The sequence below is a fragment of the Gouania willdenowi genome, chromosome 2 (genome assembly GCF_900634775.1).
Source record: "Gouania willdenowi chromosome 2, fGouWil2.1, whole genome shotgun sequence".
Taxonomy (NCBI): Eukaryota; Metazoa; Chordata; class Actinopteri; order Blenniiformes; family Gobiesocidae; genus Gouania; species Gouania willdenowi.
Window position 1 is genome coordinate 13,179,840 of NC_041045.1, and position 12,892 is coordinate 13,192,731.

The 12,892-nt window shown below is 36.5% G+C and overlaps 1 pseudogene; it reads left to right on the forward strand.

Moving 5' to 3' along the window:
* The first annotated feature begins 204 nt into the window (after window positions 1-204).
* LOC114476286 (glutaminase kidney isoform, mitochondrial-like) overlaps window positions 205-12,892 on the forward strand; it is a 33,074-nt pseudogene continuing 20,386 nt past the window's right edge.

The window sequence follows — 12,892 nt, forward strand, 5'->3', positions numbered from 1 at the left end:
CCTTAATATGACTGACGGCTACTCTGGCCAATCAGATGAAGGCAAACGAACCGCCGTCCAATCAGAACTCGCAGAGAAGAAAAGGGCGTGTGTGTGATGGAGTGGGATTTTTCCGCCGCCGTTGACTCACCGTGAAAACCGTTAACTCCACCGGGAAAACTCTCCATCTTTACTCATCCACACTGAGCTATTCACGGGCCGGATATGTTACACCTTCGTTCCACGGCGGCGCTGCGGAAGGTTTTTCAGAACCAGCTGAGGCGGCCGCTCGTAGGTAGAGTCGGTGTGAAAGTAGCACCTGTGCCCGCTTGTCTCAGCACCGCTGCGGGCAGAGAGAGCGCTCTGACCCGCTGGAGAGCTCCAGGGCACCTCGACAGGAGGCCCGGGGAGAGATGCTTCTGCTCCAAGGAGGACGGAGGCCACGAAGCCGGCAAGGACTCAGCGGAGAAGTGAGTACCGGTCGCTACGTGCGGAACTCCATTGAAGAAAGCGGCAATTCAACTGAGCAGTGTAGGCGGCTGATTGCACAAAACCATCCACTTTAAATTTGTTTTATTCCAATATCATTCTCCATAGGTACGTGCAAGTAAAGCCGAAATATAGGTTATCACATAAAATTGCAGTATTAATAAAACCAATTTTGATTTCACATCCTTTAATCTTGACTACATGTTTCTCATTAACCATCCAATGTATAAAACTCACTTGAAAAAAAAAAAAGACCATAACAGAGAGCGATAGAATATTGTGTAATCGTAAAAAAACATTGATATATATATATATAACATTAAACCTAAAATCTGTTAACGTTTTTTATGAGTCCAAGTTACTTGATACCATTATTTTATCGTTTCGTAAACAAGTTTAGCCACGTTGTCCAGACCTCTAAAGAAAAACAAAATATTTAAGGCTGAGATAAAAGCTCATATCGTATTAGGCATGAGTATATACACAAGATTTACGTCCGGATTAAAATGTGAATCACAGCGTTATTTTACCAAATATTTTGACGCAGTTTTTTGGACTGATTTAACTTTTAAATCTTGATTACGCATGTGATCGTGAAGCTAGCTGTTAGCCGCCTCATTCCAAACTCCTTAGAACAAACTGGGTATTTACCTAAGCGATGCTATAGGCTTTAAACGCCACAAACTCTCTTATATATTCACACAATCCTATATATAAAAGGCCGACTATAGCTTTGGATTGTACAATTAAACTATTCCTAAATCATATTTATTTTAAGTTTGACGCTTTTAATGTGAAGCATCTTATGGTTAGTTTGGATATTTTAACAAGGGTTTGCCGTGATGATGGATTAGCTAGCTGGTTAGCCAAAAGGTTAGCCAAAGAGCCGTGGTTTGGATTAAAAGACGTGCAGATTAGTTTCCAGGGAATTGAAATCTGAAATTGGACAGATAGTTTAGTTTTGACTGGTTTTCAGCCGCTTAAGTACCGATAGTTTACAACAAACGTTAGCCGAGAGCGTCATTCTATTATCGGACAAACACTGCCTTGTAAATAAAAGATGCTGTCGCTCTTTGAAATTACAAGCTATTTTAATGGAAGGTATCGACTCCATGTATAGTGTGGTGTTTTGTATCACTTCACAAGACGGGGAAGAACTACATTTTCTGTAATGTTATGGCCTGTCCGGAAATGGAAGCATGTGGCACGCGGCAGCAGGATATCGTGACCATCAGCATCAGCACCAGCTTTCTGTCTCCTCTTCAGAGTGGCCCCAACGGGCAGGAATGAACCTGCCACCTGTCCTATCCACCTCTGATATAACCATCACATAACTACACAATCAGTAGCTGAGTCTATCTGAGCAGAAATCATCCAGTTTTTATCTTCAGTCGCACTCAATGTCTCATGAAGGTCAGTCAGGAGGATTACAGCTCATAGACTGTAGCACCTATGCTATTTATTTACTGTAACAACCCATAAAACTAAGTGTTTGATATATCTTAAAGTATAGGAAATTATATTATAACTTTGTTATGTGGCCACGGTTACATGATATTTATTAATTAGGAATGAATCACTCAGAATTGAAGTATTCTGCTTCGTGTTTACATGGAAATAGTAGTTCCGAATTTAGGTTTACGTGGAAACGCGCTTTTTCGTCTTTAATCTATTTAAAAAACACAAAACAAACCTTTTCTTTTCGCCTACAACATAGAAGACCACATTAAAAAAAAGTACTATTTTCACTTTAATTCTGATTGTAGTTTGGAAGCAGCAGCTTGACATACTGGCCACGTTTACATGGGAGCTTTAATTCCTCTTTAATTCAGAATAAAAGTTAAATCCTCTTTAAACTGACCTTGTAAACACTTCATTCCGAATGCAAATTTAATTCTGAAATAAATGTAAATCCAAATTAGGTGGCTGGTTTATTCCGATTTTAATTCCGAGTTAAATAATTCCTGTATCTGGTATATGTTTAATTCTGGTCGTTCTGCGCATGCTTGGCCAGTCGTGATGATGCACGGTGAGGACATAATCCAAGATGGCCGCTTGAGCTGGTGCCAAGTCTATTTATTTAATAAGCTCCTTAGAAGATATGGATATAACGAATAGAATGGATGATAATTTTTTTTCACTGGCTTGGTAGACCCGATAAACAATGATAGAATTGGGTCCATCAAACAAAAATATGAATATACTTCCAATATTTCCCCTTGTTATTGCCCACGACCATGAGTTGAGAATCCTGGATGTCGTTTCCGTGCAGCCCTGAAGTTGTTTATCTTTGTCTGTGGACAATAACTCCTGCTCTAAGCAACACCAGCCACATTTTGACATTGAAGGCTCATAAAACGCCTCATTGCCCCGTTTGTTTCTGTTCACGGACAATTGATCTGATCGGAGCTCTCCTCAACCGGCTGCTCATCATGTCACATTGGCACCAGTCCCAGTCAGAGGTTGGTATCGGAGGATTACCTGTTAGTTCTTATATTTAAGGGGCAGTATTTTGAAAAATTCACTTTATAATGGTTCTGCTACAGTGATATACATTCCTTTAGTCTCATTCAGAGGGACAAAGTTAAAAAAAAGTCCTGTTTCCTCCCTTCCTTGTTATTCCAAATTTTGTAAAAAGTCAGCTCCAAACGGACGAGTTGAATTTTTCTCGCATTGTGACGTCACAATGCGGAAACTCCTCCTCCTGACAATCCTGGCTCCTCCTACCCTATAAGAATGTGAGCTCCTCCCTAGAACCAGTGAGCCTACGATTACAAGCCTTCTCCCTCAAAGGCAGGGTAGGTAATTTTCGAAAGCTAGCACCATATTTAATGTAGCATCCTCCGAGAGCTCCTCCACCCCTCCGTGCTCCCTCTCAAGCCAGGCCCCTCACTCACATGCACGAGCACCAGTGCTCCAATAGCGGACTTTCAGTGACCTTTTTTCATTGGTCGAAGTTTTTACAGGTTTACAGCTGCCACAGATGACAGATTAACCTTGTTCCGTTTTCAGAGCTCATAAAATCTTAATATCTGTCAGGACATAAAAACAATTTCAACCAAAAACTTAAATAGTGTATCTGGGGAAAATTACCTACTCTACCCTTAACTACTAGTTATTTTATCCACAGATATTATATTTACGATCAGTATACTGTATAGATAATCCAGTATATAGATAATCCGAAGCGCTCACAATCAGTTCCATTTTTAGTAACCGTTACATTGCCTCGTATCGCCTTTGACATCATCTGACGTGTTTGTGTTTGTGACCCAATACGTCGCAGTGGTTGGACAAAACAAATGATTATCACCTTAAATGGTCTTTTCCTGTGGTTAGCAGAAGAGAGGATGACAAGATAGCAATGTATCAGCTACGGTGAGTGTTTGAAACAGCTAACTGACTTCGCTGCTGATGTAATAAACACACCGTGGAGTATTTGTCGTTTCATAATCACAATAGCTGCTTAAATGCCCATGTGTTGTACTGTAATGTGCAGTTTTTTGGCTGAGTGGCTAGTATGGGTGTTGGAAAAAATCAATTTGGTGATATATCGCGATATTACGTTGCGGGATTCTTGGATTTTTTTTACCTTTATTTAACCAGGAAAGTCTTTCCACTGGCAGGAGACATTGTAACTGCACAAAGAAGTGCGCTGAAGCTTTGACTAGCTTGTTTGTTTTCAATAAAACCTAAAAAGAAAGTACTAATTTTCTGCATTTATTTGTTGTTCTCGGCATATACCTCAGTTAAGTTGCACTACCACAGGCAGATTGTATGTTTTTGATTTTATTTTAAGTTGTTGGCACATGGCATGTTAAAGCCAATGTTTTGAGTGTAAAATATGCCAATAAAATATAATTCATACATAATGGTCTCATGAAGGTGTAAAAAATTACAAGATGATTTTTTATTAAGTCATATATTTAAAAAAAAAAAAATTTGCAATAATCGCCTTATACTTTAATATCAGGATATTTTGTATCGTATCATGACCTATGTATAGCCAGATGCCAGGAAATACACACCTCTACTGGATAGCAAAATGAAATTGCTATGATGATCAGCTGTGGTGTGGAGTCAGCGTCTATAGACACGCCCACTCATGCATATGCATGAAGGCCCCAAAACAGCCTGTTTTTAGAAGCGTTATGAAAGTGACTTTTCAGAGGGCTAAAATGCCGGACAACAGGCAAGTTTGGAAAATAAACCTCAAATACTAGTATGTTGTTGGGATTCAAATAGAGATGGGTGAAAAATAGTGTAATACTGTCCTTTAAAGGCAGGACGTTTGAGTCGTACACGTCTCTGTTTTGGTCTAATCAGTCATTGCTGGCTCGCCGCCCAGCAGCTGTGAGTCAGTAACACACAGATTGATTTATGATGCGCCTCTCCATACTCCAGATTATTGCCCACCTCCAGTACACAAAGAGAGTCAACAGCATAGATCACGATGAACATCTTCATCCGCTCATCACTGTCGTCTTAAATAAAGTCAGACTGGAAACTTTAGACTCCACTTTAATTTGTCGATTTAATAAATAATGACCTTTGGTTGTAGGTTTCTTGTATTCTTCGCTCCTCGGGAGACGTTTTTCTTCTTCTTGCTTGACAAAATACATAAAGTTGAACAAAATAAAATGGAAAAGGAGCATATTTGAGCAATGCAGGCCTTTTTAAGCTCTCCAAATATTTTCATAAAATGTACTTAAAAGAAAATTATAAAATATAAATATTTAGGCTGTGCATGACACGAAATTCAATTACGATTTCGATTATTACACTGAACGATTACAAAATAAGATAATCGGGCAATGGTTATTTAATTAAAGTGATAATAATGAAATGTATTTATATATATTTTTTTCAATATGATGTTTTATTTGCTAAAATTAAACAAACTAACACAATATCTACAAAGAACAAAGCTTGGCACACACGATAAAAAATTAATTATTAATACTAACTTGAATTGTTTAAAGCACGCGCATGCGAGCTCCTGTGCCCTGCCCCTCTCAAAGCTAAAGCTAGCCTGCAGGCTAACACTAGGGCTTCTCTTGTATGGGAACACTTGGGGTTTGATGGTGAAGAGCATTACGTGCATGAAGTGTTTTGTTTTGTGCAAAAGGGACATTCTTGATTTTAGTGTTTGAACGATTTGATTATGTTTAAAGAATATACTTCTATTGTTTTGTACAAAAATTAAAAAAAAGTTTGGTTGGGCAAATACTCATTGAATTATCGTGATTTCACTCATGACTAAAATAATTGTGATTGGTATTTTTTCAATAATCAAACCCTAATGAATATAGCATACATAACATGCATAACCTGGTTTGCCTTTACATTAGTTTTAAAAGGAATTACAGTAGTATAAAGCCAGTTAAGGCCTGTGGCCAGCACCAGGAAAAACCCTCCCAATGGTAGAACAAAACACAACTGTATTTTGTTTAAGTATGATATATAAGAAATATGGCTGGGCAATTTTGCCTAAAAAAAATCTGATTAGTTTTTTTAAAGAAAAATTTGAGTTTTTGATTAGATTTTTTTTTTTTTCAAAGCACTTAAAAATGACTGCAGACATCAGATATATTGTCAAAAGTGTAAGTTTATTGCACATCGCGCTATGGTAACCCACAAGGACGGAACGGCGAAAAAAGTCCAAAAAAAACTGGTGGGAAAAATAAATAAATATATATAAGTATATATATAGTATATAGATAGTATATATATATATATTTACTCAAATTTGCAATATAAAAATCATTTTTATCTACAAATTTTGTTTTTTTTTTTTGTTTTTTTTTTTCTCCATCCCTAATAAGAAGTGAGAAAGGATGTTGTGGTCCTCTGGAATTGGTGGCAGGGGTGTATTTCTGCGCATTTTAGTGATATACGCTGGTCACCGATTTATCGAAAAACATGTAATTATCAAATAATGTGACAATTATAGTCAAAAACATTTTCGACTTTGCACTTTTGTACAAGATTATCATTACCATCATCAATATACACGGCAAGATTATTGTTTAAGGTTTTAAAAATCATCCAGTCCATACCAAATTTCACTTAATTTTCGATTTTTCCCCTGAAGAATTAGGGGGTACGTTAGTTAAGAGGATTGTAAATCACACATATGAGTTATTTTTGCAAAAATTATTTTATGAGCTTGGGGAATGGACTGGGATGATTTTAAGACCTTAAATAATACTCTGCTATGTGTAGTGACGATGTTATGGACAATCTGCGCAAAATTACTGCCTCAAAATCAAAATCTTTTTTTGTCACTTTTTGTCATCTGACGACCAACAATAGATTTTAGACGCGACCCATATTGTTTTGTTGAAGATGTGTTCTCATCGCTGTCGACATTTGGTCCCAAATATGACATAAACAAATGTTTTGAAGTAAATTTATTTGACAATTATATGTTTTCGATTAATCGCAACAAAAATTTCCACAGGGTATATCAGTAAAATGCGCTCAATAATACCCCTGCCACCAATCCCGGAGACCACAACAGTCATTTCTTACTTCTTATATATCATACAGTTGTGTTAAATAAGGCCCTTTTTGAGATATGGGCCGTTAACCCAATTAAGCTACAAGCTAATTTATGCGTTATGTTTGTAAAATTAAATCAGGCAAAAGGAAATAAAAAAGTAGTATGGATTGTAACGATTAATCGTGAGGCAGTTAAAAATCGATCATAGGTATCACAGTTCACATGATGAACTGTGAAAACTGAATCGCAAGTACTTTTTATCCAGAAGCGTGGGCGGCGTGCGGAATCTGCTCCTACTATTCTTCTGGCCGCCTTCTACTCTTAAAACATGTTCATAAATGCTTCCTTACCCCTTTAGCGCCGAAAGAATATCTGTAATATTACGTGGATATCTGTAAAAGTCACGTTTTTCTATTAGCTCTGTCTGCTAGCATAGCATCTCTTCTTCACTGCTAGATTAGCTGCATGCCAACCGACCACTGGGTTACCAGCGCCCTCTGCTGGTCCAAACAAATATCTGACCTAAATACAGTGCAATGGCTGTTTTTTTTTTTTTTTTTTTTAAAGTCCAATTGTTTACGGCACAAAATACATTTTTAGTTGCACTATTAAAAGAAAAAGAACTATTATGCAGTTTTGCATTGTTTACTATAGAACCAGAATTTAAATGAATAGGCTTCTTCTTCATTTGTATTATTACTTTTTTTTTATTTCTTTCAAGATTTATTTTTAGTTAAATTGCATTGTTTTGAATAGTTTATCAAGGGATTCTTTTGACAATGAAAAATAAAAGGAAAATAGTACAGTATTTCTTTCCCCCCCAAAATTTTGTTGTCTATTGTCCCATTTTGTAAAATAAATCGTGAGAGAATTGTATCTTGAACCCAGTATCGGGAATCGAATTGTATCGGGAGTTGAGTGAACCGTTACATCCCTAAAAAGTAGTCATGTGGGCAATATAAGCCTCAGCAAGTAAATGTTAGAATTATCTAAAATAAAATAATACAGATAGAATAACATTTAAGCCCTGCTGCACAGGCCTGTTTTAGCGATACAGGGATGAGCATAGTTAAGTGTTCTATGGTACGCACTGACCTTTGAGTCCATGTGAGGGAGTAGCAACGCTAATGAGGGGATTAATGAGTCCGTCCAGATGTTCAGCTCCAGCCTCACAGGGAATATCTCACACTACAGCACCACGTTCTTCACAAACTGACCACAGCAGAGGACTTTTTATTGTTCTGGAGGCGGCAGAAAGAAGACGATTAAGAAACCAAGTCCTTTCCTCCAGTACGTGTAAATCATGATAAGTTAATAGTTGTTACAAATAACCTTTGTTTTTTCCGATTGAGCCTAAAATTAAAAATATGAAGTAGAGCTGCAACTAACGATTATTTTCATCATTTCAAAATTTGGATTGGGCCGAAGCATTTTGCTTATATGAGCCCATCCAGACATTACAAATTAACAATTTAAGCTATTTAAACACAATTCTCAATTAAATTTGATACATTCATAATTTCAAACTCAAAATACATTTACTTATTTTCCAGATTTTTATTTTTTTACTTTTATGACAACAGTGTGTATGCGTTAATCATTTCATATTTTTAAACTATTTTTAAATGTAGATAGTGTGTTAATTGATTTGAGTTGATCATTAAGATCGTTCCAGATTTTTATTCTAATAACAAAAACACTTCGTTGTCTAATATTAGTTCTTGCTTTTTTTTTGTTTCAACTTGAAGAAAACCTCTAAGATTATAACGACTGTTTCTTAATTTGAAGAATGCTTGAATACCTATCGGAATATCTTTTTTTACAACTAGAAACAACATTTCTAGTATGTTTAACCTAACTATATCCATACATTTGAATATATTTTTTTATAAAAAAGTTAATTAGTATCGTCAAGGTATCCCAAATTATTCATTAATCTTATTGCCCTTTTTGTAATTTAATTATTGGATCAATGTGTGTTTTACAAGCATTTCCCCAAATGTCGGACAGACAGGGAAGCACAAGTTTGAATTTATATTTATTTATTTATTTATTGTTTCAACTTTGCATGGTGATAAATGAAGAAATGTGCACTTTATTTTGGTTTAGGGGTTCAAACAGTTTATAAGAAAATACATTTGTTAAAAAAAATGTTTGACAATTTAAATGAAAGAATAAGAATCTGTATTTTGACTAATCTTGTTTTTTTCTCTCCAGAATATGATCTCTATGTATTCAAATTGAAAAGAGTTAAGTGCATCATTACATCCCAATCTTTGATTTGAGTCTTTTTTTCTAAAATCGGGATTTTGAATCTAATGGTGGGTTGAGTGTATCCTAATGTAGAAAAGCCTTCATTGCTGGGCTGACGTGACTGTTTCCATGTTTGGATGTAAAACCAATGCTGACTCATGGCTTTCACACTGCAGCGCTGCTTCATGCTGTGTGTGAGTCAAAGGATGATGATGATGATGATGATGATGGTGTCACTAATGCACTGCTGTTCTCTCTCCTCGTTGTTCATCTGCTTGCTTTGCTTTTGTAAGTATATTTATCTTTGTTTTTAGCTTACTTAGTGTCTGTCCTCCAGTAGACGTAGAAAGCTGACAGTCGCCTTGACCCCTAAAAAACACCACCTCCCTCTGTCCCAGCGGCTGCACTGTGAATCCCTCCCCATCATGGCCTTGTATCTGTATCCCAATCTGCAGAAACACAAATACAAACTGTCTTGATTGGCAGATTAGCGTCCAATCAGAGGTGGCAAATCAATGTACCCTTTGTTCTTTGGTTATTCCTTTTTAAACCAAATCAAAATAACAAATAAATGGTGTTTTAATCTCACCACACAGAGGGGACCCACAGACTGTAGCTGGGTTTCCATTGCAGGATTTTTGCAAAAAAAAAAAAAAAAAGCAATATTTCTAAATGTCTAAACAGTATAATTTTGAGCGTGTTTTCCATTCAATGTTGTTTTGGGCTGTGCCTCGTAACTCTCGTGATGAAATCTCATCCCACGAGTAGGGCTGGGATAACGATTATTTTTAACCGATTAATCTAGCGATTCATTTTTCCAATTTGATTCGACTCGATTTGATTATCTATTATCTCCCATAATTGACTAAAAGTAATTTATACATGTTGATTTGCATATCTAAAATGAAAAAAAAAACATGAATTCCTTAACATTGCAAAATGTTTTTGCTCTATTAACTCAAAATTTTAAAATAAAGTTCAAGTAAGAATATAAAAGTACAAACTAATGCATTCAGAGTCAGAGGTAGCATTCACTAAAAAATTAAAAGGCGGGTGGGAGCCGGCAGCCTTGTCACTGGTTTGTCCTTCCTGAACCAACAGAATTAAGAATTATATTGAAAACACATAGGCCTAGCTTACTGAAAAAATGTGCATCTTTTAATTCTTCGTTCACATGGAAAAATAACAACAACTTAAAGTAATAAACTCTGCCACTCACATTTTCTTAAAACTCAAAGTTCCAAAATGCTAATGTCACGGTTTGAGTTTCCCTCCGTGCGGAGATTCTCTTAAAATCTAAGAGTACGTGACTGCTACGACTGAGATGTACCAGTGCTGGATTATACTGATTTAAAAAAAATAAAGTTACACTTAGGTTACTGTTATTTACTGCATCATGTTTTTTTGGAAAATAAATTGTTTCTTTTCGAATGGAGTTTTACTTATAATCATGTTTTTTTCTAACATGCTTTTATTTTATCCAAACAGAGTAATAATAAAAAAACTGCACTTGAATAAATTATCAAACATATTTCTCCTGCCTCAATATATTGAGGCAGTTTGTACATTTTTCCCCAAGTAAAAGGAACATTCAGCACTCATCAAATAACAATAGCTTTGAACCTTAGCTTTGAATTAAATTTTTTTATTTCAGTACGGCGGAAAGTAGCATAAATTCATTCATAATCACAAGGTAAACTCAGACCGTGACACAGGGATAAAGGACAAGGGTTACGGGAACAGTTGCCTTCGACGAACAAGTGCGTCTTCACTCCCTTGCACTTTTGAAACTCAGCAGCACTCGCGTTAGTTATTCTTCGACACCGCCATCTTTGTTTTGGTCGGACGACGCATATCAGCACACATATTTTGCGTATTTTCGACGTATTTTTGCGTCAGCATCATCGATTACGTCGACGCATCATCCCGGGCCCTACCCAGAAACCTCCTTATAATACTCTGTATTCTTTTGTGTTTCACGTTCTAATGTGGCAACTAATATAATTAAAGTATAACGCTAAGAATGTCCCGGTCTCCTCTTCTGTTTACACGTACCAAGGCCATGTTTTCTCAAAGAGAAGTGGTCATGTGACCAGGTACCTTACGTTCTGTGATGTGTATTTTTGGAAAAAGTGTTTCCATAGCGCTTTTGCGACACATTTCAATATCTAAACTTCTGAAATTGCTCCTCATGAAAGCCTAAAAAACTGTTAAGCAAGTGTTTTTTTTGAAATTCAGATGTTTCCATTACCAGTTTTTATTGCGCTGTTTAGGATTTTGCTTATTTCCAAGGGGTAATGAAAAAAACAGCTACGCATAGTCACATTACTGATAAACTGGTGAATTGAAACGTTATTAATACATAACATTAAAAAGGACTTTGTTACGTAAAACATGGACATATGTGATTAAAGGAACCAGAGGTGGTTTAATGAATTTACAGGTGCTCCTCGTTTCTTGTAATCAATTTCCGTGTGTGTTGACGGCTGCCGTTAGTGGCTAGCGATATTATAACGTGCAAAAAATGTATTTTTACTGCCCTCAAAAAAGCTGATTGTTTTTGCATCTATTCCTCACAGTCGATAGTCAGTCACCAGCTTATTTGGATACTGTTTGGACCGTAACACTGTTCAGTAAAGTTGGCAGATGTTCACAGATTCGGACTTCCAGCATCAATAACTATTTAACGAAACGTCGTCGACGCACAAATTATGCCTCTTTTACATTGGCGTGAGGTGAACAACATGCTACATGATCATTTTTGTCAAACGCAGCAGAGCAAAAGTCCGCCCCCCCCGTGTGTCCCCTCTGTGTGGTGAGATTAAAACATGAAGCTTTCGTCCATAGTTTTCTTTAAATATCCAACTATCTCACAAACAGTAAAACAAAATAACCACACTGTTTATTTGTTATTTTGATATGGTTTTAAAATGGAATAACCAAAGAACAAAAGGGTACACGGATTGTGGCAAGGGAGACGTATACACAGAAGATGAAACGTGTTGTAAAGCTGACAAAATGTTCAATGACTGCAGGCTTGAATTAATGAATTTATGAAGTTGTGAATATCAGTTAACTTAAGGACAGCTTAAATCTCTCATTAGCCCCTCTGATGGGGGGACAATCTGTCAATTTTATTTTTTTTTTCTACTGTTACGACTTGTGGCGCATTGGTAACACAAATAAACACAACATATTTGCACCTTTCCCTGTTCTAAACTTGGATTTGCTGTGACAAAATGTGATTACTTTGCTTTTCTTGTGCAGAATTGCGGTGCAAATATAAGACCACGGCCCCCCTTTCTCTCTCACCCTCCCGCCCTCGCTCACACACACTCTGATGTGTATTCTTTCCTCACCAGCAAGCAGTGACGAGGTCACAGGTCGACCACAAGGACGCAACAAATTTGTTTTTTTTATTGTAAACTCCGAATCACAATCAGGGGTCTCCAACTTCCACTGTCTGAGGGCCAGAAACATTATGGCGATCAATAAAGTCTTTAGTTTTGTTCTTACTTATTAGAAATTCACACAGTTTATGAACATCTGGTTTGATACATTGGCTACACAAAGGCCAGTTAGACATATTTAAACAGCAGGTGGAATTAATCGCTAAATTTGTAATTTAAGCTAAATTACTTCTAGATATTATTATATATACAAACT